The sequence below is a fragment of the Chiloscyllium plagiosum genome, unplaced genomic scaffold, assembly GCF_037043375.1.
Source record: "Chiloscyllium plagiosum isolate Xiang-an unplaced genomic scaffold, Cpla_swu_hap1 HiC_scaffold_19, whole genome shotgun sequence".
NCBI classification, from domain to species: Eukaryota; Metazoa; Chordata; class Chondrichthyes; order Orectolobiformes; family Hemiscylliidae; genus Chiloscyllium; species Chiloscyllium plagiosum.
In genome coordinates, this window is record NW_028270157.1 from 2,785,885 (window position 1) to 2,813,052 (window position 27,168).

Here is a 27,168-nt window from a genome sequence, read left to right on the forward strand (position 1 = left end):
GTCACTAATGGATTCCCTCTGGTGTGTGGGGCAGTCACTAATGGATTCCCTATGGTGTGTGGGACAGTCACTAATGGATGCCCCTATGGTGAATGGGACAGTCACTAATGGATTCCCTATGGTGTGTGGGTCAGTCACTATTCGATGCCCCTCTGGTGTGTGGGGTAGTCACTAATGGATTCCCTATGGTGTGTGGGTCAGTCACTAATGGTTGCCCTCTGGTGTGTGGGGTAGTCACTAATGGATGCCCTCTGGTGTGTGGGGTAGTCACTAATGGTTGCCCTCTGGTGTGTGGGGTAGTCACTAATGGTTGCCCTCTGGTGTGTGGGGTAGTCACTAATGGATTCCCTATGGTGTGTGGGTCAGTCACTATTCAATGCCCCTATAGTGTGTGGGTCAGTCACTAATGGTTGCCCTCTGGTGTGTGGGGTAGTCACTAATGGATGCCCTCTGGTGTGTGGGGTAGTCACTAATGGTTGCCCTCTGGTGTGTGGGGTAGTCACTAATGGTTGCCCTCTGGTGTGTGGGGTAGTCACTAATGGATTCCCTATGGTGTGTGGATCAGTCACTATTCAATGCCCCTATAGTGTGTGGGTCAGTCACTAATGGTTGCCCTCTGGTGTGTGGGGTAGTCACTAATGGATGCCCTCTGGTGTGTGGGGCAGTCACTAATGGTTGCCCTCTGGTGTGTGGGGTAGTCACTAATGGATGCCCTCTGGTGTGTGGGGCAGTCACTAATGGTTGCTCTCTGGTGTGTGGGGTAGTCACTAATGGATTCCCTTTGGTGTGTGGGGTAGTCACTAATGGTTGCCCTCTGGTGTGTGGGGTAGTCACTAATGGATTCCCTATGGTGTGTGGGTCAGTCACTATTCAATGCCCCTATAGTGTGTGGGTCAGTCACTAATGGTTGCCCTCTGGTGTGTGGGGTAGTCACTAATGGATGCCCTCTGGTGTGTGGGGCAGTCACTAATGGTTGCCCTCTGGTGTGTGGGGTAGTCACTAATGGATTCCCTTTGGTGTGTGGGGTAGTCACTAATGGATTCCCTTTGGTGTGTGGGGTAGTCACTAATGGATTCCCTTTGGTGTGTGGGACAGTCACTATTCAATGCCCCTATAGTGTGTGGGGCAGTCACTAATGGATTCCCTCTGGTGTGTGGGGCAGTCACTAATGGATTCCCTTTGGTGTGTGGGACAGTCACTATTCAATGCCCCTATAGTGTGTGGGGCAGTCACTAATGGATTCCCTCTGGTGTGTGGGACAGTCACTAATGGATTCCCTCTGGTGTGTGGGACAGTCACTAATGGATTCCCTCTGGTGTGTGGGGTAGTCACTAATGGATTCCCTCTGGTGTGTGGGGCAGTCACTAATGGATTCCCTTTGGTGTGTGGGACAGTCACTATTCAATGCCCCTATAGTGTGTGGGGCAGTCACTAATGGATTCCCTCTGGTGTGTGGGACAGTCACTAATGGATTCCCTCTGGTGTGTGGGACAGTCACTAATGGATTCCCTCTGGTGTGTGGGACAGTCACTAATGGATTCCCTATAGTGTGTGGGGCAGTCACTAATGGATTCCCTCTGGTGTGTGGGACAGTCACTAATGGATTCCCTCTGGTGTGTGGGGTCGTCACTAATGGATTCCCTTTGGTGTGTGGGGTAGTCACTAATGGATTCCCTCTGGTGTGTGGGGTAGTCACTAATGGATTCCCTATGGTGTGTGGGACAGTCACTAATGGATTCCCTCTGGTGTGTGGGGTAGTCACTAATGGATTCCCTCTGGTGTGTGGGGTCGTCACTAATGGATTCCCTCTGGTGTGTGGGGTAGTCACTAATGGATTCCCTCTGGTGTGTGGGACAGTCACTAATGGATTCCCTCTGGTGTGTGGGGTAGTCACTAATGGATTCCCTCTGGTGTGTGGGGTCGTCACTAATGGATTCCCTCTGGTGTGTGGGGTAGTCACTAATGGTTGCCCTCTGGTGTGTGGGGCAGTCACTAATGGTTGCCCTCTGGTGTGTGGGGTAGTCACTAATGGTTGCCCTCTGGTGTGTGGGGTAGTCACTAATGGTTGCCCTCTGGTGTGTGGGGTAGTCACTAATGGATTCCCTCTGGTGTGTGGGGCAGTCACTAATGGTTGCCCTCTGGTGTGTGGGGCAGTCACTAATGGTTGCCCTCTGGTGTGTGGGACAGTCACTAATGGTTGCCCTCTGGTGTGTGGGACAGTCACTAATGGTTGCCCTCTGGTGTGTGGGGTAGTCACTAATGGTTGCCCTCTGGTGTGTGGGGTAGTCACTAATGGATTCCCTCTTGTGTGTGGGGTAGTCACTAATGGTTGCCCTCTGGTGTGTGGGGTAGTCACTAATGGATGCCCTCTGGTGTGTGGGACAGTCACTAATGGATTCCCTCTGGTGTGTGGGACAGTCACTAATGGATGCCCCTCTGGTGTGTGGGACAGTCACTAATGGATTCCCTCTGGTGTGTGGAACAGTCACTAATGGATGCCCTCTGGTGTGTGGGACAGTCACTAATGGATGCCCTCTGGTGTGTGGGGTAGTCACTAATGGATTCCCTCTGGTGTGTGGGGCAGTCACTAATGGTTGCCCTCTGGTGTGTGGGGCAGTCACTAATGGTTGCCCTCTGGTGTGTGGGACAGTCACTAATGGTTGCCCTCTGGTGTGTGGGACAGTCACTAATGGTTGCCCTCTGGTGTGTGGGGTAGTCACTAATGGTTGCCCTCTGGTGTGTGGGTTAGTCACTAATGGATTCCCTCTTGTGTGTGGGGTAGTCACTAATGGTTGCCCTCTGGTGTGTGGGGTAGTCACTAATGGATGCCCTCTGGTGTGTGGGACAGTCACTAATGGATGCCCTCTGGTGTGTGGGACAGTCACTAATGGATTCCCTCTGGTGTGTGGGACAGTCACTAATGGATGCCCCTCTGGTGTGTGGGACAGTCACTAATGGATTCCCTCTGGTGTGTGGGACAGTCACTAATGGATGCCCTCTGGTGTGTGGGACAGTCACTAATGGATGCCCTCTGGTGTGTGGGGCAGTCACTAATGGATTCCCTCTGGTGTGTGGGGTAGTCACTAATGGTTGCCCTCTGGTGTGTGGGGTAGTCACTAATGGATGCCCTCTGGTGTGTGGGGTAGTCACTAATGGATGCCCTCTGGTGTGTGGGACAGTCACTAATGGATGCCCTCTGGTGTGTGGGACAGTCACTAATGGATTCCCTCTGGTGTGTGGGACAGTCACTAATGGATGCCCCTCTGGTGTGTGGGACAGTCACTAATGGATTCCCTCTGGTGTGTGGGACAGTCACTAATGGATGCCCTCTGGTGTGTGGGACAGTCACTAATGGATGCCCTCTGGTGTGTGGGGCAGTCACTAATGGATTCCCTCTGGTGTGTGGGGTAGTCACTAATGGTTGCCCTCTGGTGTGTGGGGTAGTCACTAATGGATTCCCTCTGGTGTGTGGGACAGTCACTAATGGTTGCCCTCTGGTGTGTGGGACAGTCACTAATGGATGCCCCTCTGGTGTGTGGGACAGTCACTAATGGATGCCCTCTGGTGTGTGGGACAGTCACTAATGGATGCCCTCTGGTGTGTGGGACAGTCCGGTTGCAGGAAATGCTGTTTTCGGATCACAGGAACATCGTACCTTGAAGTTGTTAATATCGTTTATCCCCCACAAATACTTTGCCTTTCATCCTTAAATATTTAATCTCAGTGCATTACTGAAAAACTGCTGCATCATTTGAGTTGGTGGCATTTACTTCATCGCCAAGTCTGAAATTCGTGGCTTCAAATCTTTCTCTCGAATTCTGAGTCCAAACCCCAGGCTGGGTGTCTCCCACAGGCCATCACTGAAGGCAATGCTGCACTGCCCCACGTAACAGTGATCATAACATTCCCTGTTTAGTTTGAGGTTTGGTGGGGCTAAAGTTAATGGCTTAAACCTAAATATAGTTAGTTTCAATGATATTAGGACAGAGCTGGGAAAGGTGAACTTCGAAATTTAGTCAGGAATTTGTAGAGATGCAGTGACAGATTCTGAAAGAACTATGTCATACACTCAACGACGATACATTCTAATGAGAAAGAAAGATCATCGATAACTAATGGAGGAAGTGAATGACAGAAACAAATTGAGAGATAATTGTACAATTCTGCAAAGATTGGCAGTGGGTTGGAAGACTGGACACAACCTCTAAACCAGCAAAGAATTACTTCAAAAATACCAGAACCTCAGCAGGTCTGGCAACACCTGTGGAGAGAGAGTTAATATTTCAAGTTCAACACAAGTCTTCTTCCTCGGAGAGAGAACTCAGAGTTCTGAAGAAGTCATATCAGAACATCTTCTGTTTCTTGCTCCACAGAGTTTTTCCAGTATTCTCTGTGTCTGTTTCTAATTTCCAACATCTGCAGTATTTTGCTTTCATGACGATTAAAAGCCTCAGCTTGTGTTATCTAAAGAAATGCTGAAAACCAAATGGAATATAGGAACAGGAGGTGGATGTATTAATGAAGAGTTAATTGGGTATGAATTGGTTGTGTAAATAGGAGAGCTAGTAATCAGTGGCTGTGAGTTTTATGGAGTGTGGCTAACGTTGAAATAAAGCTTTCACAGAAAAGGGTGGGCTTGAATTCTGTTTAAATACAATTGTCAACTGGAGTATAGTAATTCCTTCACTTTGCTAATAGCCTGGATCTTCTCTTTTGCCCCGTTTAATAACTACACTGACCTCTCTAATTCCACTTCAGCCGGTTTAATGCCACCTGATTGCAGTTCACAAAAAAAATGAGAATCAATGATTTAACCACTTCCTTCCTTCCTTCCTTCAGAGGTATAGCCCACATTTCAACTCATGTACTGAATGTGTTACTGAATCAAAACCGAGATTAACCCTCTGTTGGGCTAACAAATCAGCCTGTGAGCAGAACCATCATGCATTATCCATGAAAGACCAAAATGACGACGACCAGACAGCAACAACATTGACTAAGATAGACACAATAATGTATCAGAAATACCTGATAATAAAGGTGTGGATGGAAGAGAGGATAATAAAACAACTACAATTGCCTGGGAAAGGATACTTTGAAGGGCAGCACAATGGCTCAGTGGTTAGCACTGCTGCCTCACTGTGCCAGGGACCTAGATTCGATTACTCCTTTGGGTGACTGTGTGGAGATTGCACATTCTCCCCGTGTCTGCGTGGGTTTCCTCTGTGTGCTTTGGTTTCCTCCCACAGTCCAAAGATGTGCAGGTGAGGTGAATTGGTCATGCTAAATTACCCATTGTGTGCAGGGTAGGTAGGTTAGCCATGGCAAATGCAGGGATGGGGGTGTGGGGTCTGGATGGGATGCTGTTTAGAGGGTTAATATAGGCAAGATTAGCCCACACCACGCTGTAGCGGTTCTATGATACATGATTAAGTCTCCAGGTCCTGATAGACTTTATTCTTGGGTCATCAGGAAGCAGCTGTTAAGGTAATGCAGATTCTAGAAAAGTCCCATCAGACTGGAAAATATTAAATATAACTCTTCTGATCAATTAGGAAAGGAGGCATTCAGCAGAAAATGCTATACCAATTAGTCTAACTTCAGTTCTGAGGAAGTCACCGGACCGAAATGTTAACTTTGATTTCTGTCCACACATGCTGCCAGACCTGCTGAGCTTTTCCAGCATTTTCTGTTTTTGTTTCTGATTCACAGTGTTTGCAGTTCTTTCAGTTTTCATTGAGTGCAACTTCTATCATAGGAACGTCCTCAAACGAGAATTAAACTGATTATAACAAAGCACTTAGAAAATGTTAATGCAATGAGGCTGAGTCAACATGGTTTTGTGAAAGGGAAAACGTGATGGTCTAATTCCTCAGGGTTCTTTGAGGAAATAACATGGAAGATGGAAAAGGTGGTGCATTTGTCTTAGGTACTGGTTAGACCTCAGCTGAACCATCATGCCCAGTTCTGGGTTCCAGACTGTTTTGAGGATGCGAATGTGTTGGAGAGAGTTCAGAAAAAAATTAAAGAATGGTTTGTGGGATGAGACACATGGAGGTGGTGGCAACATCACTAGATTATTATCCCAGAAGCCCAGTGTAATGCTTTGGAACATGGGTTCAAATCACAACATAACACATTCCAGATAATTAATGTGGAGATAGAATCTAACTATTTGTAATGATGGCCATGAACCTGTTACAGAGGAGATTCACCAGAATGACTAGACTAAGATTAGGGCCAATCAAAGATAGTAGTGGGAAGTTGGGCGTGGAGTCAGAGGAGATAGGGGAAGTGTTAATTGAGTACTTTTCGTCAGTATTCACACTAGAAAAAGACAATGTGGTCAAGGAAAATACTGAGATACAGGCTACTAGACTAGATGGGATTGAGGTTCACCAGGAGGAGGTGTTAGCAATTCTGGAAAGTGTGAACATAGTTAAGTCCCTGGCCCAGATGGGATTTATCCTAGGGTTCTCTGAGAAGCCAGGGAGGAGATTGTCGAACATTTGGCTTTGATCTTTATGTTGTCATTGTCTACAGGAATAATGCCAGAAGATTGGAGGATAGCAAAAGTTGTCCCCTTGTTCAAGAAGGGGAGTAGAAACAATTCTGGTAATTATAGACCAGTGAGCCTTACTTCAGTTGTGGGTAAAGTGTTGGGAAAAGTTATAAGAGATAGGATTTATAATCATCTAGAAAAGGTCACTTGAGGGTGATATAGCGGTTTGTATCAGAAATTGGCTAGCTGATAGAAGACAGAGATGGTGGTTGATGGGAAATGTTCATCCTGGAGTTCAGTTACTAGTGGTGTACCGCAAGGGTTGGTGTTGGGTCCACTGCTGTTTATCATTTTTATAAATGATCTGGATTAGGCCATGGAAGGATGGGTTAGTAAATTTGCGGATGACACTAAGGTCAGTAGAGTTGTGGATGGTGTCGAAGGATGTTGCAGGTTAGAGAGACATAGATAAGCTGCAGAGCTGGGCTGAGAGGTGGCAAATGGAGTTTAAAGCACAAAAGTGTGAGGTGATTCACTTTGGAAAGAGTAACAGGAATGCAGAGCACTGGGCTATTGGTAAGATTCTTGGTAGTGTAGTTGAGCAGAGAGATCTCAATGTCCATCTACATAGATCCTTGAAAGTTGCCACCCAGGTTGATAGGGTTGTTAAGAAGGTATACTGTGTGTTAGTTTTTACTGGTAGGGGGTTTGAATTTTGGAACCATGAGGTCATGGTGCAGCTGCACAAAACTCTGGTGTGGCCACATATGGAGTATTGCGTACAGCTCTAGTCAACGCATTATAGGAAGGATGTGGAAACTTTGGAAAGGGTTCAAAGGAGGTTTACTGGGAAGTCGCCTGGTATGGAGGGAAGGTCTTATGAGGAAAGACTGAAGGACTTGAGGCTGTTTTCATTTGAGAGAAGAAGGTTGAGAGGTGACTTAATTGAGACATACAAGATAATCAGAGGGTTAGATAGGGTGGACAGTGAGAGCCTTTTGCATCGGGTGGCGATGGCTAGCATGAAGGGACGTAGCTTTAAATTGAGGGGGTGATAGATATAGGACAGATGTCAGAGGTAGGTTCATTACTCAGAGAGTAGTAGGGGCGTGGAACACACTGCCTGCAACATTTATAGACTTGCCAACTTGAAGGGCATTTAAATGGTCATTGGATAGGCATATGGATGAGAATGGAATAGTGTAGGGTAAATAGGCTTCAGATTGGTTCCACAGGTTTGCACAGCATCGAGGGCCAAAGGGCCTGTACTGCACTGGAATGTTCTATGTTCTATGGTCTAAATGTTGTAATTTTACCAACCTCCTCCACTTTCTCTGGCAGATCATTCCATATACACAACACCCTTCTGTGTGAAAACGTTGTTCCTTCGGTGCCTTTTAAAACTTTCCCTTCTCATCGTAAACCTATGCTCTCTAATTCTGGACTCACCCACTCTGGGGAAAAGAGCTTCACGATTCACCCCTCACCATGTGATTTTATAAATCTCTATAAGGTCACCACTCAGCCTCCAACGCTCCAGGGAAAACAGCCCCAGAGTATTCAGCCTCTCCCTGTAACTCAAACCTTACAACCCTGGCAGCATCCTTGTAAATCTTTCCCGAACCCATTTCTGAGAAATTTCACACAGTTGCTTTCTGTGGTGAAGAGATTATTTTAAGAGGAATGGTTGATTACGTAGCCCCTTTATACATTAGAAGTGTGAATAATGGGAGATGTTCTTATTGAAACATGTCAGCTCCAGAGGGGACTTGACAGGGTGAAGGTCAGGATGATGTTACCTCTTGTGGGAGAGTCTTGTGGGAGAGAACTGGGAAACATGGGTTTCATAATAGTTTAAGATGGAGATGAAGAGAAACATTTTCTCTAAGTTGGTCTGGTGGACATTTCTTCCCAATAAGCTGTACAAGCACAATCATTGAATATATTCACGGCAGTATTCAATGGATTCTTGACTGATAAATGGTCATAGCTAGAGAGGAAACATACCATTCAATCTCTTGAGATTTCTCCACCATTCCAGATAATGAGTGGCAATAAGGCTGCAAACAGATCACCCAAGATCATATTAAATGACAGAACAAGTTTGAGAGGCAGAATGCCTACTCTTGCTCACACATTTGTACCTTTCAGAAAAGATGTTAAAGCAAGGCTGTATCTCTTCCATCAGGTAGATTAAGGTAAAAGATCCTGTGGCCATTATTGTAAAGATTATGATAGTCTCCCCAGAGGATGGGTCAGCCAAAAGGTTTGTTCGGCAATATTATTGACATTGAGTGGACAGGTTGAGGAGTGGGAGAGGTAGCGAGTGGGAGCTAAATCAAAATAACTTATTTTTCATCTTAATTTTCAACTCTCAACCAACATCATGAAACAAGACAGCTTATTTGCCCACCGACAGAATTGCAGTTTGTAGGAGCTTGCTTGGATTGGAAAATATGTTTGAAGGATCATTGCATTTTAAAGTTTAGGCTGACTGTGTAAAATTACAAGTGACAATCCAGAATAAAATATCATTAATTTTGATGAACTGTGAGGGAATCAAAAGATTAATTGGAATCAGAGAGGTACAGGTTTTCGTGGAAGCCTTATGAACTCAGGAGGACAATGAGAGATTTCAAGAGAATATAGGCAGGCTAAAGGAATGAATAGGCAAAGTGCGGATAAAATTGAAAGTGTGAAATGATCCATTTTGTTTGGAAGAACTAGGAAGGGTGATATAAAACAAAGGGGAGAATTCAATAGATAGTTGAGGAACAGAGAGTTCTGAGGGTACCTGAGAGGAAATATGATTGAGGTAGTCAAAATCACGAGAGATCAGCAGAGTGTAGGTGGAGAGAAACTGCCTCTACCTGAGGAAGGTAAAGGAATTGATGTAAAGTGATTGATAAAGAAACGATGAAGATCATCAGGAGAAATTTATTTCAGTGTGAGTTTAATTTGGAACACACTGTGGCACTGTGGCGAAGGAAGATTCAATTTTTGGTTCCAAAAAGGAATTAGATAATTATCTGAAAAAAGAAAAGTCACAGGGCTATCGAGCGAGTGGGTGGAGTGGAGTGAGTTTTAGCGGAGTTCCTTTTGGACAGCACTAGCACAAAGCTATTGGGCCAAACAGCCTCCTTCTGTGTTGTAACCATTCTCTAATTGAATTGTTCGATGAATTTAAAGTCTGGAAAAGACTTTGTGGGACATCTCATAGGACGGCACGATGGCTCAGTGGTTAGCACTGCTGCCTCACAGTGCCAGAAACCCAGGTTCAATTCCCGCCTGTCTGTGTGGAGTTTGCACATTCTCCCCGTGTCTGTGTGGGTTTCCTCTGGGTCCTCCGGTTTCCTCCCACATGAATTGGCCATGCTAAATTGCCCGGAGTGTTAGGTGCATTAGTCAGGGGAGAATATAGGGGAATGGGTCTGGGTGGGTTGATCTTCAGAGAGTTGGTGTGGACTTGTTGGGCCGAAGGGCCTGCTTCCACACTGTAGGGAATCTCATCATTTCCAAGTCCTTGACATCCTTCTCAAAATGTCAGGTCCAGATATGGAATGATGATGATGCCATACCTCTGAATCATACAATCCCTACCGTGTGGGAGCAGGCCATTCGGCCCATCGCATCCACACCAACCCTCCAAGCAGCAATCCACCTAGACCCAGCTTCTCTACCTATCCCTGTGACCCTGCATTTCCCATGGCCAATTCATCTAAACCCCACATCTTTTGACTGTGGGGAGACACTGGAGCATAGAACGTAGAACATAGAACATTACAGCGCAGTAAAGGCCCTTCGGCCCTCGATATTGCGCCACCCTGTCATACTAATCTGAAGTCCATCTAACCTACACTATTCCATGTACGTCCATATGCCTGTCCAATGACGACTTAAATGCACTTAAACTTGGCGAATCTACTACCATTGCAGGCAAAGCATTCCATACCCTTACTACTCTCTGCGTGAAGAAACTACCTCTGACATCTGTCTTATACCTATACCCCCTCACTTTAAAGTTGTGTCCCCTTGTGTTTGCCCTCCCCATACTTGGAAAAAGGCTCTCCCTGTCCACCCTATCTAACTCTCTGATTAGCTTGTATGTCTCTATTAAGTCACCTCTCAATCTTCTTCTCTCTAACAAGAACAGCCTCAAGTCCTTTAGTCTTTCCTCATAAGACATTCCTTCTATACCAGGCAACATCCTAGTAAATCTCCTCTGCACCCTTTCCAAAGCTTCCATATCCTTCTTATAATGCGGTGACCAGAACTGTACACAATACTCCAAGTGTGGCCGTACCAGAGCTTTGTACAGCTGCAGCATAACCTCCTGGTTCCGGAACTCAATCCCTCTATTAATAAAGGCCAAAACACTGTATGCCTTCTTAACAATCCTGTCAATCTGGGTGGCAACTTTCAGGGAGCACCTGGAGGAAACCCACGCAGACACTGGGAGAATGTGCAAACTCCACACAGTCGCCCAATGCTGGAATTGAGCCTGGGTCCCTGAAATGATAAGGCAGCAGTGTTAACCACTGAGCCATGGTGCCACCCCCTCCCCCCGATAGTAATTTGTTTGGATGTGGGGCAAAGGTAGGGCAGTTGGTTAAATTCTAATGTTTGCCGTAATGCTGAGAAACCAACTTCATTTTGACCAAAAATACTGAAAGTGCCGAGCACAAAAAGGTATTGTTGATGCAATACTGATTGTGAAAGAACCGACGCAGGATCTGATCGCTGTGGGACATTGTGTCGTTTACAGACTATAAGTTAATGCTGTTTCCTTCTGTCAGCCCTTCACTGTTTCCACACTGACTCATTCAAACTGGGGTGAGATTGCCTCATTATGCTGCACGCAAACTCTCCAGATGACTCGGTTATATAACTGGAGGCTGGATTAGCCAACACTTCCACAGTTCTTTGTGTATCACTTGGTGCGATAAAGTCAAATAGAAAACGTGTTACTGCCAGAACTAATGCTCATCTATCAGACAACGTCATCCTCTTTCACTTTTCACACCGTCTAGAGCAGCTGAAATCAGGTTGGGAGGGTGCATGCCTTTTCTGGGAAAACTGCACTGTCAGATCTACAGTGAAACTTACATCAGTAATTAACAACAGAAAGGGAGCTGAGCAGTTCATGCTAATCTTGTACCTCTGAGACATTCTCAGGAGAAGGTTGCACTGTTCTTCACCATCTCTTCCTCAGTTGCTTAAATGATCTAATGTGAAATCAAATTTCTTACCTTTTGATCAGGCTATGTGACAATTTATTCAAGCTGTTCCTTAATATAGATGAGCAAAAGGAAACCATTCAGTCCCTCGAGCCTATCCCACCATTCAGTTCGATCATAGCTGATCTGTATCTTAACAGGCCTTTGATTTCTATTTCTTGCTAAATTTACTGAACAAAAATATCAGGTGATAGAAATCAGAGTTAACATTTGGGTTCTGAAGACAGGTCACTGGACCTGAAACGTTAAATCTGATTTCTCTCCACAGATATTGCCAGACCTGCTGAGCTTTTCCAGCAATTTCTGTTTTGGTTTCAGAAATCCAGCATCTGCAGTTCTTCTGGGTTTTTTAAAAACTCAGTCAGTTACTTGAAAAGTCCAATTGTTGCCAATAATGACAGTTCTTTGGGGAAGTCAGTCCCAGTTTAATTCTGGAGGAAGAAATCCTACCTGACCCCACCCTGCCTGACTTAACTTGAAATTTAAATTACCACCTCTCATTCTGTACTTGCCCCCATCTCCCCCCCACCCCATCACCAAGTTAAATTGAAGCTTTGCACCATAAAAACACTAATTATTTTAATCTGCTCAAAGGGATAGAGCTTTAGCAGATCTTGTACAGGCCAGTCGATTGTTCCCATGCTGACTTTGTGTTATCCCATTATTTCTATTCTACTTGCTCTGTTTTTCTTTTCAAGTACTTATCAAATTTTCTTTTGAAAAGTTACAATTGAGCTTTAATTCTCTTCATAACTCTGACAGCTATGACATGTCCTTACAACATGATCGGCTCCGAGACGAACAATCCCAGCCTCTCCACAGAACTCTGGTCACTCATTAGTCTGATGTTTTCACGTTTGATTGAATCATTCTGTTCTTTCTCAGAAGGAATTCGACAGTGGGTCTGTCTGATATTTCTTCCATTATCTTTATGATCAGATAAGGTGAAGATTGCAGCTGAAACATTAACATGCTCTTGTGGCACGTGGCATTGTCCTTACCTCGAGATTAGGAGACTGTGTTCAAGTCCCACCTGCCCCAGAGATGTGCATTAACATCTCAAAGCAGGTTGATCAGGAAAATATCTACACTTAAATATTGTAGAAGAGAAGGGGTAAGTCATTCAGCCCTTCAAGCCTGCTCCACCATTTAGTATGACCATGGCTCAGCCCCCTGTTTCTCCTTTCCACGCATTCGCCTTGAGTTTTTTAGCCCTTCGAACCATATCTAACTCCTCCTTGAAAGGTTTTAGTCCCAACCGCTTCCTGTGACAGAGAGTCCCACTTGCTCCCCACTCTCTGGGTGAAGACATTTCTCCTCATCTTAGTCCTAAATGGCCTTCCCTGTATCCTTAGAATGTGACTCCCTGGTTTTGGATTCCACAATCATTGGGAACATCCATTTGGATAGAAATGGGTACTGCAGATGCTGGAGATTAGAGTCAAGATTAGAGTGGTGCTGGAAAACCACAGCAGGTCAGGCAGTATCCGAGGAGCAGGAAAATTGATGTTTCGGGCAAAAGCTCTTCATCTGGAACATCCATTTACACTGACGAGTCCTAGCAGAACGTTAATAGGTTTCTGAGATTCTCCCCTCATTCTTCTAAACTCCCATGAATATAATCCTCACCGATGCAGTCTGACTTCAGTCCTGCCATCCCAGGAATTAATTCCGGTGAAACATCATTGCACTCACTCCATAGCCAGATTCTCCTTCCTCAGATAAGGAAGTGAGTGCGCAAAGGAATGGCACCAAGAAGGAGAGTGGGCCATAAGTTCTGCTGACAGACCTGCCAGCTGCAATTCCCTGTACAGTCTGGGCACAATGCCAAGTGTAGCACCATCTGTGTGGGTAGCCCCAGCATCTTTCCAACTCTGCCTCTGCTCTTTAATTGGCTTTTGTCGTTTATTTTCTCCTCCCTCAACAATTCCCAGCAATACACCTCTTCTGGTGTTTTCACTGAAATTTAAAACAAAGCAGTTTCTGCTGTGTGAGAAAGGAACTTGAGCAAAATTCAATTCAGTGCATTTTGAAGGATTTTATTTTCCTTTCCAGCACACAACCAAGTAACAACAGTTTAGGTGTTCATCCTTTCTCACATCTGACAATTTTGTCTAAATCTAGAACAAACGTGTATCCTGACTGTCACTACTCTGTAACTGGCTGTTAAATATTCAAAGCAAAATTTAATCCATTAGTCACAACTTTTTTTTTCCCACATAGTAAGGCTAAAACGAACAAACAAAACTGCCCCCAGATTTTACGCTCCAGTATAATTGCATTTTTTTCACACTGAGGCAATACATTCCCTAAATCCCTCTCCAAATTACTGGAAGCTTGTGTATAACTAACAAAAATTTCTACTTGTCAAATTATCCAGCTTTAGGGAGCAATGGGTGTCTAATTAATTAGTTATTTCTCTCTGTTCTTATGTTGCTTATGACACCAGCATTGGATATTGAACTGAAGATAAAAACTGTGTAAATCTAAAATATCAACCATAGGTGTGCTGAATGGTGGAGCTGACTTGAGGGGCTGAATGGCCTACTCCTGCAAATTATTGCAAGGGGCCAGTTCAAATCTATCCACACATTGAGGCTCTTGAGGGAAGGGATTGCAGCTTGTAATCACTTACAGAAATGTCTGCGCCACTGCTTCACGTACAATAGAAGCAAAATCGAACATGGTTTCGAACACAGGAGCTCCTGGGTTGGGAGAATGGCATCAGCTCAGAAGAAATCCTTGACCAAAAATATTATGGTCCTCTAACTGGAATGATAAACTAAAACATTCCAACCAAAGGATGCTCCCATGACTGAAGATAACAATGAACATTATTCATATTAAAATTATAAATGTGCTGATTTCACCATTACCACCCTGCACTATCAGACTAACTTTGCTGCTGCACTTGAGAGTAAGATAATTACTTTAGAACATATAACTTAGAACAGTTCAGCACAGCACAGGCCCTTCGGCCCATGATGTTGTGCCAAGCATTTATCTTAATGTAAGATCAACCTAACCTACACATCCCTCAATTTACTGCCGTCCGTGTGCTTGTTCAGCAGTCACTTAAATGTCCCTAATGTCTCTGATTCTACTCCCACCACTGGCAGTGCATTCCACACACCCACCACTCCCTGCATAAAGAACCAATCTCTGACATCTTCCCTAAACCTTCCTCCAATCATCTTAAACTTATGACAGCCATTTCTGCCCCGGGGAAATGTCTCTGGCTATCTACTCTATCTATGCCTCTGATTACCTTGTACCTGTCTATCAAGTCACCTCTCTTCCTCCTTCTCTCCAGTGTGAAAAGCCCTAGTTCACTCAACCTCTCTTTGTAAGACAAACTCTCCAATCCAGCCAGCATCCTGGTAAATCACCTCTGCACCCTCTCTAAAGCATCTATATCCTTCCTTTAATAAGGCAACCAGAGCTGGACACAATATTCCCACTGTGATCTAACCAGGGGTCTACAGAGCTGCAGCAAAACCTCGCAGCTCTTTGAGGAATCTATGGACATGGACTGCCAAGAATTCTGTATTTAACCCTCATTGTATTCAGCATTCAAATTTGACCTTCCAAAATGAATCACTTTGCATTTATTCAGGTTGAACTCCATCTGTCACTTCTCAGCCCAGCTCTGCGTCCTGTCAGTGTCTTGTTGTATCCTGCAACAGCCCTCGACACTGTCTACAACACCACTGACCTTTGTGTCATCGGCAAACTTCCTAACTCACCCTTCCACTTCCTCATCCAAGTCATTTATAAAACCTACAAAGAGCAGAGGCCCAAGACAGATCCCTGCGGTACACCACTGGTAACTGACCTCCAGGTGGAATACTTTCCTCCCACTACCACTCACTGTCTTCTTTCAAGTTAACCATTTCTGTATCCAGACAGCCAGATTTCCCTGTATCCTATACCTCATAACTTTCTGAATGAGCCTATCATGGGGAATCTTATCAAATGTCTTACTGAAATCCATACACACCACATCCACTGCTTCGTCAACTTGTCTTGTCACATTCTCAAAGAAATCAATAAGGCTTGTGAGGTATGACCTGCCCCACACAAAGCCATGGTTTAGATTAGAGTGGTGCTGGAAAAGCACACCAGGTCAGGCAGCAGCCGAGGAGCAGGACAGTCGACGTTTCGGGAAAAAGCCCTTCATCAGGAATGCATGCTGACTATCTTTAAACAAACTGTTTTTCCAAATCCTATCTCTCAGAATCCTTTCCAGTACCTTGCTTACCACAGATATAAGACTGACTGGTCTGTAATTCCCAGGAATTTCCCTATTCCCTTTCTTGAACAGAGGAACAATATTCGCCTCTATCCAAACATCTGGTAATACTCCCATGGAGAGTGAGGATGCAAAGAACATCGCCACAGGCACAGCAATCCCGTTCCTCACTTCCTGCAGTAACCTTGGATATATCTGCTCCAGAAAGAAAGTGAGGACTGCGGGAGATGCTGGAGTATCACAGTCAAGACTGTGGTGCTGGAAAAAACACAGCAGGTCAGGCAGCATCCGGGGAGCAGGAGAGTTGATGTTTCAGGCATAAGCTCTTCATCAGGATTCCAAAACATTGATTCTCCCGCTCTTCGGATGCTGCCTGACATGCTGTGCTTTTCCAGCACCACACTCTTGACTCTATATCTGGTCCACATACCTGGTCCAGTCTCTATGCCTGGGGACATATCTATCTTGAGGCTTCCCAGAATTTCCAGCACATCCACTTTCTTAATATCAATTTGTTCAAGCCTATTATCCTGGTCCATGATGTCCTCATTATCAACAAGGTCCCTCTCTCTAGTGAATACTGAAGCAAAAACCTCATTTAGGGCCTCCCCTACCTCTTCAGACTCCAGGCACAAGTTTCTTCCACTATCCCTGATCAGCCCTACCCTCTCTCTGATCATTCGCTTGTTCCTCACATTAGTGTAGAACGCCTTTGGGTTTTCCCTAATTCTTCCCACCAAGGCCTTTTTGTGCCCCTTCTAGGTCGCCTCAGTCCATTTTTGAGTTCTTTCTTTCCAACCCTGTAATCCTCCAAATCTGTGCCAGATCCTTGCTTACTCAAACTTAAGTTACCTTCCTTCTTCTTCTTAGAATCATAGAGTCATAGAGATGTACAGCATGGAAACAGACCCTTTGGTCCAACCCGTCCATGCCGAACAGATATCCCAAACCAATCTCGTCCCACCTACCAGCACCTGGCCCATATCCCTCCAAACCCTTCCTATTCATATACCCATCCAAATGCCTCTTAAATGTTGCAATTGTACCAGCCTCCACCACTTCCTTTGGCAGCTCATTCCATACACATACCACTGTCTGCGTGAAAGAGTTGCCCCTTAGGTCTCTTTTACATCTTTCCCCTCTCACCCTAAACCTATGCCCTCTAGTTCTGGACTCTCCCACACCAGGGAAAAGACTTTGTCTATTTATCCTATCCATGCCCCTCATGATTTTATAAACCTCTATAAGGTTACCCTTCAGCCTCTGATGCTCCAGGGAAAACAGCCCAAATCTATTCAACCTCTCCCTATATCTCACATCCTCCATACCTGGCAACATCCTTGTAGGTCTTTTCTGAACCCTTTCAAGTTTCACAACATCCTTCCAATAGGAAGGAGACCAGAATTGAATGCAATATTCCAACAGTGGCCTAACCAATGTCCTGTACAGCCGCAACATGACCTCCCAAATCCTGTATTCAATACTTTGACCGATAAAGGAAAGCATACCAAACATCTTCTTCACTATCTTATCTACCTGTGACTCCACTTTCAAGGAGCTATGAACCTGCACGCCAAGGTCTCTTTGTTCAGCAACACTCCCCAGGACCTTACCATTAAGTGTATAAGTCCTTGCTAATATTTGCTTTCCCAAAATGCAGCACCTTGCATTTATATAAATTAAACTCCATCTGCCACTTCTCAGCCCATATGTCCATCTGATTAAGATCCCATTGTAATCTGAGGTAACCCTCTTCGCTGTCCACTGTGCCTCCAATTTTGGTGTCATCTGCAAACTTACTAACTGTAACTCTTATGCTCACATCTAAATCATTTATATAAATGTCGGAAAGTAGATGGCCCAGCACCGATCCTTGTGGCACTCCACTGGTCACAGGCCTCCAGCCTGAAAAACAACCCTCCACTACCACCCTCTGTCTTCTACCTTTGAGCCACTTCCAAATCCAAATAGCTAGTTCTCCCTATATTCCATGAAATCTAACCTTGCGAATCAGTCTCCCATGGGGAACCTTGTTGAACGCATTTCTGAAGTCCATATAGATCACATCTACCACTCTGTCCTCATCAATCTTCTTTGTTACTTCTTCAACAAACTCAATCAAGGTCGTGAGACATGATTTCCCACGCACAAAGCTATGTTGACAATCCCTAATCAGTCCTTGCCTTTCCAAATACATGTACATCCTGTCCCTCAGGATTCCCTCCAACAACTTGCCCACCACCGACGTCAGGCTCACTGGTCTATAGTTCCTTGGCTTGTCCTTAACACTCTTCTTAAACAGTGGCAGCATGTTTGCCAACCTCCACTCTTCCAGCACCTCACCTGTGACTGGACACAAATGACACAGATATCCCAGCAAGAGGCCCAGCAATCACATCTCTAGCTTCCCACAGAGTTCTAGGATACAACTGATCAGGTCCTGGGGATTTATTCCCTTCTATGTGTTTTAAGACATTCAGCAGTTCCTCCTCTGTAATTTGGACATTTTTCAAGATGTCACCATCTATTTCCCTACAGTCTATATCTTCCATGTCCTTCTCTACAGTAAACACTGATGCAAAATACTCATTTAGTATCTCCCCCATGTTCTGCGGCTCCACACAAAGGCCACCTTGCTGATCTTTCAGGGGCCCTATTCTCTCTCTGTAGTTACCCTTTTGTCCTTAATGTATTTGTAAAAACCATTTGGGTTCTTCTTAACTCTATTTGCTAAAGCTATCTCATGTCCCCTTTTTGCCCTCCTGATCTCCCTCTTCAGTATACTCCTACTGCCTTTATACTCTTCTAAGGATTCCTTCGATCTATCCTGTGTATACCTGACATATACTTCCTGCTTAATGAAAACCCTCAATTTCTTTAGTCATCCAGCATTCCCTGTACCTACCAGCCTTCCCTTTCACCCTGACAGGAATATACTGTCTCTGGACTCTCGTTATCTCATTTCTGAAGGCTTCCCATTTTCCAGTTGTCCCTTTACCTGCGAACATCTGCCCCCAATCAGCTTTTTAAAGTTCTTGCCTAATATCATCAAAATTGGCCTTTCTCCAATTTAGAACTTCAACTTTTAGATCTGGTCTATCTTTTTCCATCACGATTTTAAAACTAATACAATTATGGTCGTTGGCCCCAAAGTGCTCCCCCACTGACACTTCATCACCTGCCTTGCCTTATTTCCCAAGAGTAGGTCAAGTTTTGCACCTTCTCTAGTAGGTACACCTGCATATTGAATCAAAAAATTTACTTGTACACACTTAACAAATTCCTCTCCATCTAAACCTTTAACACTATGGCAGTCCCAGTCTATGTTTGGAAAGTTAAAATCCTCTACCATAACAACCCTATTATTCTTACAGATAACTGAGGTCTCCTTACAAATTTTTTTCTCAATTTCCCTCTGACTATTAGGGGGTCTGTAATACAATCCTGACCAGGTGATCATCCCTTTCTTATTTCTCAGTTCCGCCCAAATAAGGTCCCTGGATGTACTTCAGGGAATATCCTCCCTAAGTACAGCTGTAATGCTATCCCTTATCAAAAACACCACTCCCCCTCCTCTCTTGCCTCCCTTTCTATCCTTCCTGTGGCATTTGTATCCTGGAACATTAAGCTGCCAGTCCTGTCCATCCCTGAGCCACGTTTCTGTAATTGCTATGATATCCCAGTCCCATGTTCCTAACCATGCCCTGAGTTCATCTGCCTCCCCTGCAGATATAATAGCAGTATAATTTCCCCTCCCCCAATTAAATACCTTCCCGTAGTGTCTGCTCCTATCGCTCTCCATAGCTATGGTAAAGGTCAGGCAGTTGTAGTCACTGTCACTGAAATGCTCTCCCACCAAGAGATCTGACACCTGCCCTGGCTCATTGTCTAGCACCAAATCCAATATGGCCTCCCCTCTAGTCAGCCTATCTATATATTTAGTCAGGAATCCTTCCTGGATACACCTGACAAAATCAGCTCCATCCAGACCATCAGCAGTAAGGAGGTTCCAATCATTATTGGGGAGGTTAAAGTCACCCATAGCAACAACTCTGTTAGATCTGCACCTTTCCAAGATATGCTGTCCATTTGATAAGGTTTCCCATGGTAGGCTCATTCATAAAGTCAGCAAGTATGGGATACAGGGAGATTTGGTGATCTGGATTCAGAATTGGCTGGCTGACAGAAGGCAGAGAGTGGTTGTAGATGGAAAATATTCTGCCTGGAGGACAGTGTTGAGTGGGGTCCCGCAGGGCTCTGTTCTTGGACCTCTGCTCTTTGTAGTTTTTATAAATGACTTGAATGAGGAGGTTGAGGGGTGGGTTAGTAAATTTGCAGATGACACAAAGGTTGGAGGTGTCATCGATAGTATCGAGGGCTATTGCAGGCTGTAGTGCGACATCGACAGGATGCAGAGCTGGGCTGAGAAATGGCAGATGGAGTTCAACCTGGATAAATGCGAAGTGATGCACTTTGGAAGGTCGAACTCGAATGCTGAACATAGGATTAAAGTCAGGAGACTTGGCAGTGTGGAGGAACAGAGGGATCTTTGTGCTCAAAGTTGCCACCCAAGTGGATAGGGTTGTTAAGAAAGCATATGGTGTTTTGGCTTTCATTAATAGGGGATCGAGTTTAAGAGCTGCGAGGTTTTGCTGCAGCTCTACAAGTGAGACCACACTTGGAATATTGTGTCCAGTTCTGGTCGCCCTACTATAGGAAAAATACAGAGGCTTTGGAGACGATGCACAGAAGGTTTACCAGGATGCTGCCTAGACAGGAGGGTTAGCCTTACGAAGAGAGGTTGACTAAGCTCAGACTTTTCTCTCTGGAGAGAAGGAGGAAGAGAGGTGACCTGATCGAGATATACAAGGTAATGAGGGGCATGGATAGAGTCAATAGCCAGAGACTTTTCCCTCGGGCAGGATTGACTGGGATGAGGGGGTCATAGTTTTAAGATATTAGGAGGAAGGTGTAAAGGAGACATCAGAGGAAGGTTGTTTATGCAGAGAGTTGTGAATGCATGGAATGTGTTGCCAGCGGTGGTGGTGGAAGCAGAGTCATTGGGGACATTTAAGTGACTGCTGGACATGCACCTGGATAACAGTGAGTTAAGGGGATCGTAGGTTAGGTAATTTTGTTTTAGATTAGGAATAATCCTCGGCACAACATCGTGGGCTGAAGGGCTTTTTCTGTGCTGTACTTTTCTGTGTTCCATGTTCTAATCTGTTCTTCCATCTCTCTGCTGCTATTGGGGGGTCTATAGAAAACACCCAATAAGGTGACTGCTCCTTTCCTGTTACTGACTTCCGCCCATACTGACTCAGTAGACAAACCCTCCTCAACGGCCTCCTTTTCTGCAGCTGTGATGCACTCTCTAATTAACAATGCTCCTCCCCCTCCTCCTTTACCTCCTTCCTATTCTTTTTAAAAGATCTAAACCCTGGAACATACAACAACCATTCCTGCCCCTGTGAAACCCATGTCTCTGTTATGGCCACAACATCATAGTTCCAAGTACTGATCCATGCTCTAAGTTTGTCACTCTTATTCCTGACCCTCCTTGCATTGAAACAGACACACTTTAATCCATCCCTTTGCCCTATCAACTGTGTGTCCTTCCTGACAGACTCTCTGCATTCTATTTCTGCCCATTCAACAACTACCCTCTCCTTTGATCAGTAGCTCTGGTTCCCATCCCCCTGCCAAACTAGTTTGAACCCTCCCAAAGTACTCTAGCAAATCTCCCATCCAGGAATTGGTGCCCCTCTAGTTTAAGTGCAACCCATCCTTCATGTACAGAAGGTACATACCCAGAAGGTATCCCAATGATCCACGTACCTGAAGCCCTCCCTCCTGCACCAGCCCTGTAGCCACATGTTTAGCTGCACTCGCTCCCCATTCCTTGCCTCATTAGCACATGTAGTAATCCTGAGATTACTACTCTGCTCTTCTTGCTTTTTAGCTTCCAACCTAACTCCCTGAAATCACTTTTTAGATCCTCATCCCTTTTCCTGGCTATATCATTGGTGCCAATATGTACCACGATTTCTGGCTTCTCACCCTTCCCCTTCAGAATCTTGTAGACTCGATCGGGACATCCCGGACCCTGGCAACTGGGAGGCAACATACCTTCCAGGAGTCCCATTTACAACCACAGAATCGCCTATCCATTCCTCTAACTATTGAGCCTCCTTCCACTAGCGCTTTTCTATTCTCCCCCCTTCCCTTCTGAGCCACAGTGTCAGGCTCAGTGCCAGAGACCTGGCCACTATGGCTTTCCCCTGGTAGGTCGTCCCGCTCAACAGTTTCCAAAATGTTATGCTTATTATAGAGGGGAACAGCCACAAGGGATCACTGCACTGTCTGCCAGTTCCCTTTCCATCCCCTAGCTGCAACCCATCTACCTTATTCCTGTACCTGAGGTGTGACTACCTCCCTGTAACTCCTCTCAATAATCCTTCCCTCTCCCGAATGATCCAAAGTTCATCCAGCTCCAGCTCCAGTTCCTTAACGCAGTTTTAGAGGAGCTGGAGTTGAGTGCACTTCCCGCAGATGTAGTCAGCAGGGACACTAGTGGTGACCCTTGCCCCCCACACCCTACAGGAGGAGCATACCTTAACATCCATTCTCACTGTTCTAAATTCCCAAAGAGATGATTGAAAAAATGAGTAACCTTACCGAATCGGCACACAAAAACTTTTTTTTTTGATTAGAGGTGGAAACTGGGTGGGAGACATGACCTAAGAGGGTTTCAGGTAAAGCAACTGTACAAAGATATTACCTAACTTACTCAGATGTCTTGTGTCCACTGCTGCTCAGCATGTTCTCCGCCTATTCACGAGATGAGTTATTAAAAGGATTAATTTAGCTTCCCAGCAATCCCCTGGTCCTCACTCTCATTACTCCTGCCACTGCTGCAAAACTTTTCCACTCACATGAGATTTATCCGCAAGTTCATAAGATAGTGAGAATTAATAACAGTAAATTCAGATCACCCCACTATTGCCAATATCTGATACTTTATAAATGCATTTATTGCTCACTTCCAACAACACATTGAGTCATAGAGTCATACATCACAGACATAGACTCTTCGGTCCAACCAGTCCATACTGACCATAATCTCAAACTAAACTAGTCCCACCTGCCTGCTCCTGGCCCATATCCCTCCAAACTTTTCCTATTCATGTACTTATCTAAATGTCTTTTAAACATTGTAATTGTGTCCACGTTCACTACTTCCTCAGGAAGTTCATTCCACACGTGAACCACCCTTGTGTAAGAATTTGTCCCTCGTATCATTTTTAAATCTCTCTCTCTCACCCTAAAAATGTGCCCCTTCATCTTGAAATCCCCACTCTAGGAAAAGGCAACTACCATTAACTCTATCTATATCCCTCATGATTTTATAAACTTCTATAAGGTCCCCTCTCAACCTCCTACACTCCAGTGAAAAAAGTCCCAGTCTGTCTTTATAACTTTCTTTATAACACATATTGATACTGATAACAGCAAGTGGAAACATTGGCTGTTCTCTCTGTACATCCCAACGCTATTTTGTTAATTGTCATTCAAACGACAGAAAAAAAACTGAGGTGCCCTCATTCCACATTTAAAATATAATTTCCTTGGGTACAAATCAAGTCAGTTTTTTGGAACATAAATATGTGCTTTGATAGATACCAGATCACTTTAGAGAAATATTAGGAATCATAAACGACTCTGTGGACAACTAGGCAAACGTGAAGACTGCAGATACTGGAAACCAGAGTTTAGATTAGAGTGGTGTTGGAAAAGCACAGCAGGTCAGGCAGCATCTGAGGAGCAGGAAAATCGATGTTTCGGGCAAAAGCCCTTCATCAGGAATGGATCTGCCTGATCTGCTGTGCTTTTCCAGCACCACCCTAATCTAGACTTTGTGGACAACTCCCTTGCTGCAAGGTTTGTAAAGGTTTGTAGCTCAGGTTGAGGTTTAGAGTGTAGGTTTGCTCGCTGAGCTGTATTTTTGATATCCAGACGTTTCATTACCTGGCTAGGTAACATCATCAGTGGCGACCTCCAAGTGAAGCGAAGCTGTTGTCTCCTGCTTTCTATTTATATGTTTGTCCTGAATGGGGTTCCTGGGGTTTGTGGTGATGTCATTTCCTGTTCATTATCTGAGGGGTTGATAGATGGTATCTAGACCAAACAGCCAGAAACCCTAACCACCTTACAATACATCAAAGGAGTTTCTGAAATGACAGCCAGACTACTAAGACCCTACAACTCCTTTGCCATTGAATAGAAAATACAAAAACAGAAATTGCTGGAAAACCCAACAGGTCTAGCAGCATCTGTGGAGAAAAATTAGAATTAATGTTTCAGGTCCAGGGAGCCTTCCTCAGAACACAGCTAAAGGTTGTTGGTTTAATTTATAGGCTAAAGGTTTAAATACATAATTCAGGCTCACTCTCCCGTGCAAGCAGATTGCTGCAGAGTTGACAGTGTCAGCTCTTGGTTGAGATTTTCTACTGTCACCCTGTTGGCACACTCAGGTAGATGACAAAGAGCAGGGTCAGTGTTCTCGATGGATTCTGAGCCAATATTTATCTTTCAACCAGAATCACTCGAGCAGGTTATTTAGTCATTACCACATTGTTGAGTGTGTGGGAGTTTTGCTATAAGCAAATCAGTTGCAGCATATTAAAACTTTGTAAATTGCACTTACACTTCAACAAAACATTTTCTTGGCTGTGAAGCACTTTGGGACATCCTGAGATTGTGAAAGGTGCTACATAAATGCAAGCTGTTCCTTATCTGCTTAATTGAGACTGTTTGTCAGAAAGCAGACTTCAGAATCCAACCTCAGGTCAAAGCAATTGGATTGAAAAAAAATAACTTTCTGCAGGAGTGAATTTTCCATTTGAATATAGACTTATCCCCACCATTCTTGTTGCTTCATTGAAGTTTCTTTAACGGATGTGAAGATGAAGGTGATCCACAACACAATAGTGGCCACCAGTTGGAGCTTCACAGGGGCTTTTCTAAAATGTTAATGATTCATCACCTAGTCTTTGTTCACTGGCAGTCACATCTTTATCCCAACTGGTATTTATGTAATGTTAAAGCAGCTGGAACTGCATGTGTTGCTGTCTGTCTCTTATTCTATTGTACAATAAATTATAGCTGTGTCGTTCTTGACTGTGTGTTCTGTGCTCAATCACAGAACTAATGAGTCATCGCTTTATTCAGTTAAATACCCGGCTGGCAAAGGTGATCGAAATTGTCAGCTTTTTCAGTAAGATTCAGCAAAAAAAAATTTTGAATTCGAGAGCATCTTCCGAAGTAAGTTACTGTTGTAATATAAGAAACACAGCAGGCAATTCACACTCAGTAACCTTCTGTAAACAACAGATATCTCTAAAGCTGTAGACACCATTCCAGTTTAACGTCTCATCCAAAACACTCGGTCTCTGACAGTCCAGCACTCTCTCAGTGCCAACATTGCAAGGGTAACAGTGCCAATTTTGTCCTCTTACCCCTTGCACGGAGTTGAATGCCAACCTGCTCACTGAGCCCACAAATGACACTTGAACAACAACAAGTTGACTTCTGAAGGTAAGCTTTTAGACAATGTCTTTCAATTCCTCAGGATGTCTCAAAGTCTTTCACTGTTACTATTTCGCTCTTCAAACGGAGTTCCTGGTATAACTGCTGCAGATCAATCCACCAACCTAAGCTGTGAGGTCCCCACAAACACCACATTAAATAAGTGATCACCTAGTGATGTTTGATGGTATTGGCTGGGTTGAGGTGGAGTGGTGTGCTGGGAGGTGGTCGGGTGTGAAGGTTGGCCAGGATAACATTATTATCAAATACTTGGCTGAGAAGTTTTTACACCAATCTGACCAAATGACCTGAAACTCGATCAAATAATGTTCAATCTCTCCGGCCTGTGGTGAAAAGTCTTAATTTGACAAGGACGCATTCAGGAATGCGGTCCACATTGTGTACTTTCTATTGTAGGAGATGGCAATGTCATGATAAAGTCACTGGAGCAGAAATTCAAAGGCTATGTCTTGGGGAGACCCGTGTTCAAATCATACCTCAGCAGCTGGTGGAATTTGAATTCAGTGAATAAAACTTAAATGAAAAGCTGGTTGATTATTACTGATTTTTGTAAATCCCATCTGCCCCTTGTAGGAAAGGAAATCTGCCTTCCTTACCCAGTCTGGGTAACACCAGTGACTCCAGACCCACAGTGATGTGGTGACTCCATACTGCCCCTGAGCAATTAGGGATGGATAATAAATGCTGGTCCAGTCAGTGACACCCAAGTCCCACAGAAGTGAAATGACATTGAATAAATGCCTGAGAGATTTACATTGGCTCACTGATGATGATATACACGGAGAAAACAAAGGTAAAAGTTTTTGCTGCTAACCATGACACCTCATTTTGCAACCACCTTTCAAAAATAGATCAATATACGGTAGAAAGTCCAGGAGCTGCTTCATTTGAACACAATTTGTTCATTGCACAAGACAGGTAAATATTTCTTCTTTATTCCTTCATGGGATGTGATTGGATCAGTATTTATTGCCCACCGTTAGTTGCCCCTTGAGAAGGTGAGGGTGAGCTACCTTTTTGAACTGCTGCAGTCCATGTAGACCCACAACACCCTTAGGGAGGGAATCCCAGGAATTTGGCCCAATGACACTGAAGGAACGGAGATATATTTCCAAGTCAGGATGGTGAGGGGCTCGGAGGGAACTTGTAGGGGGTGGTGTTCCCATGTATCTGCTGCCCTTGTCCTTCTACATGGAATGGCTGTAGGTTTGGAAGGTGCTGTCTGAGGATCTTTGGTGAATTTCTTCAGTACATCTTGGAGATGGTACACACTGCTGCTACTGAGCGTCGGTGGTGGAGATCGCGGAGGTTCAAGATGCTAGATGGTTTCTCATGTCAGAGTATTCCAGTATTGTAATTGAAGGTGGGTGGCACGGGGGCATAGTGGTTAACACTGCTGCCTCAGAGCGCCAGAGACCCGGGTTCAATTCCCACCTCGGGCGACTGTCTGTGTGGAGTTTGCACATTCTCCCCGTGTCTGCGTGGGTTTCCTCTGGGTGCTCTGGTTTCCTCCCACAGTCCAAAAATGTGCAGGTCAGGTGAATTGGCCATACTAAATTCCCCGTAAT

General features: G+C 44.6%; 1 protein-coding gene across 4 annotated transcripts in view; it reads left to right on the forward strand.

Annotated features, from left to right (window-relative positions):
• Positions 1-27,168, forward strand: part of LOC122559449 (synaptotagmin-A) — a 638,345-nt gene that overhangs the window by 118,612 nt on the left and 492,565 nt on the right. Inside the window, exon 1 of one of the 4 annotated variants that reach the window (XM_087996973.1) lies at positions 26,372-26,393. The exons of the other annotated variants lie outside the window; for them this stretch is intronic. The gene's annotated coding sequence lies outside the window, so the exon portion shown is untranslated. Of the gene's footprint in view, positions 1-26,371; positions 26,394-27,168 lie in introns of those variants that run through there. 4 annotated transcript variants of the gene reach the window in all.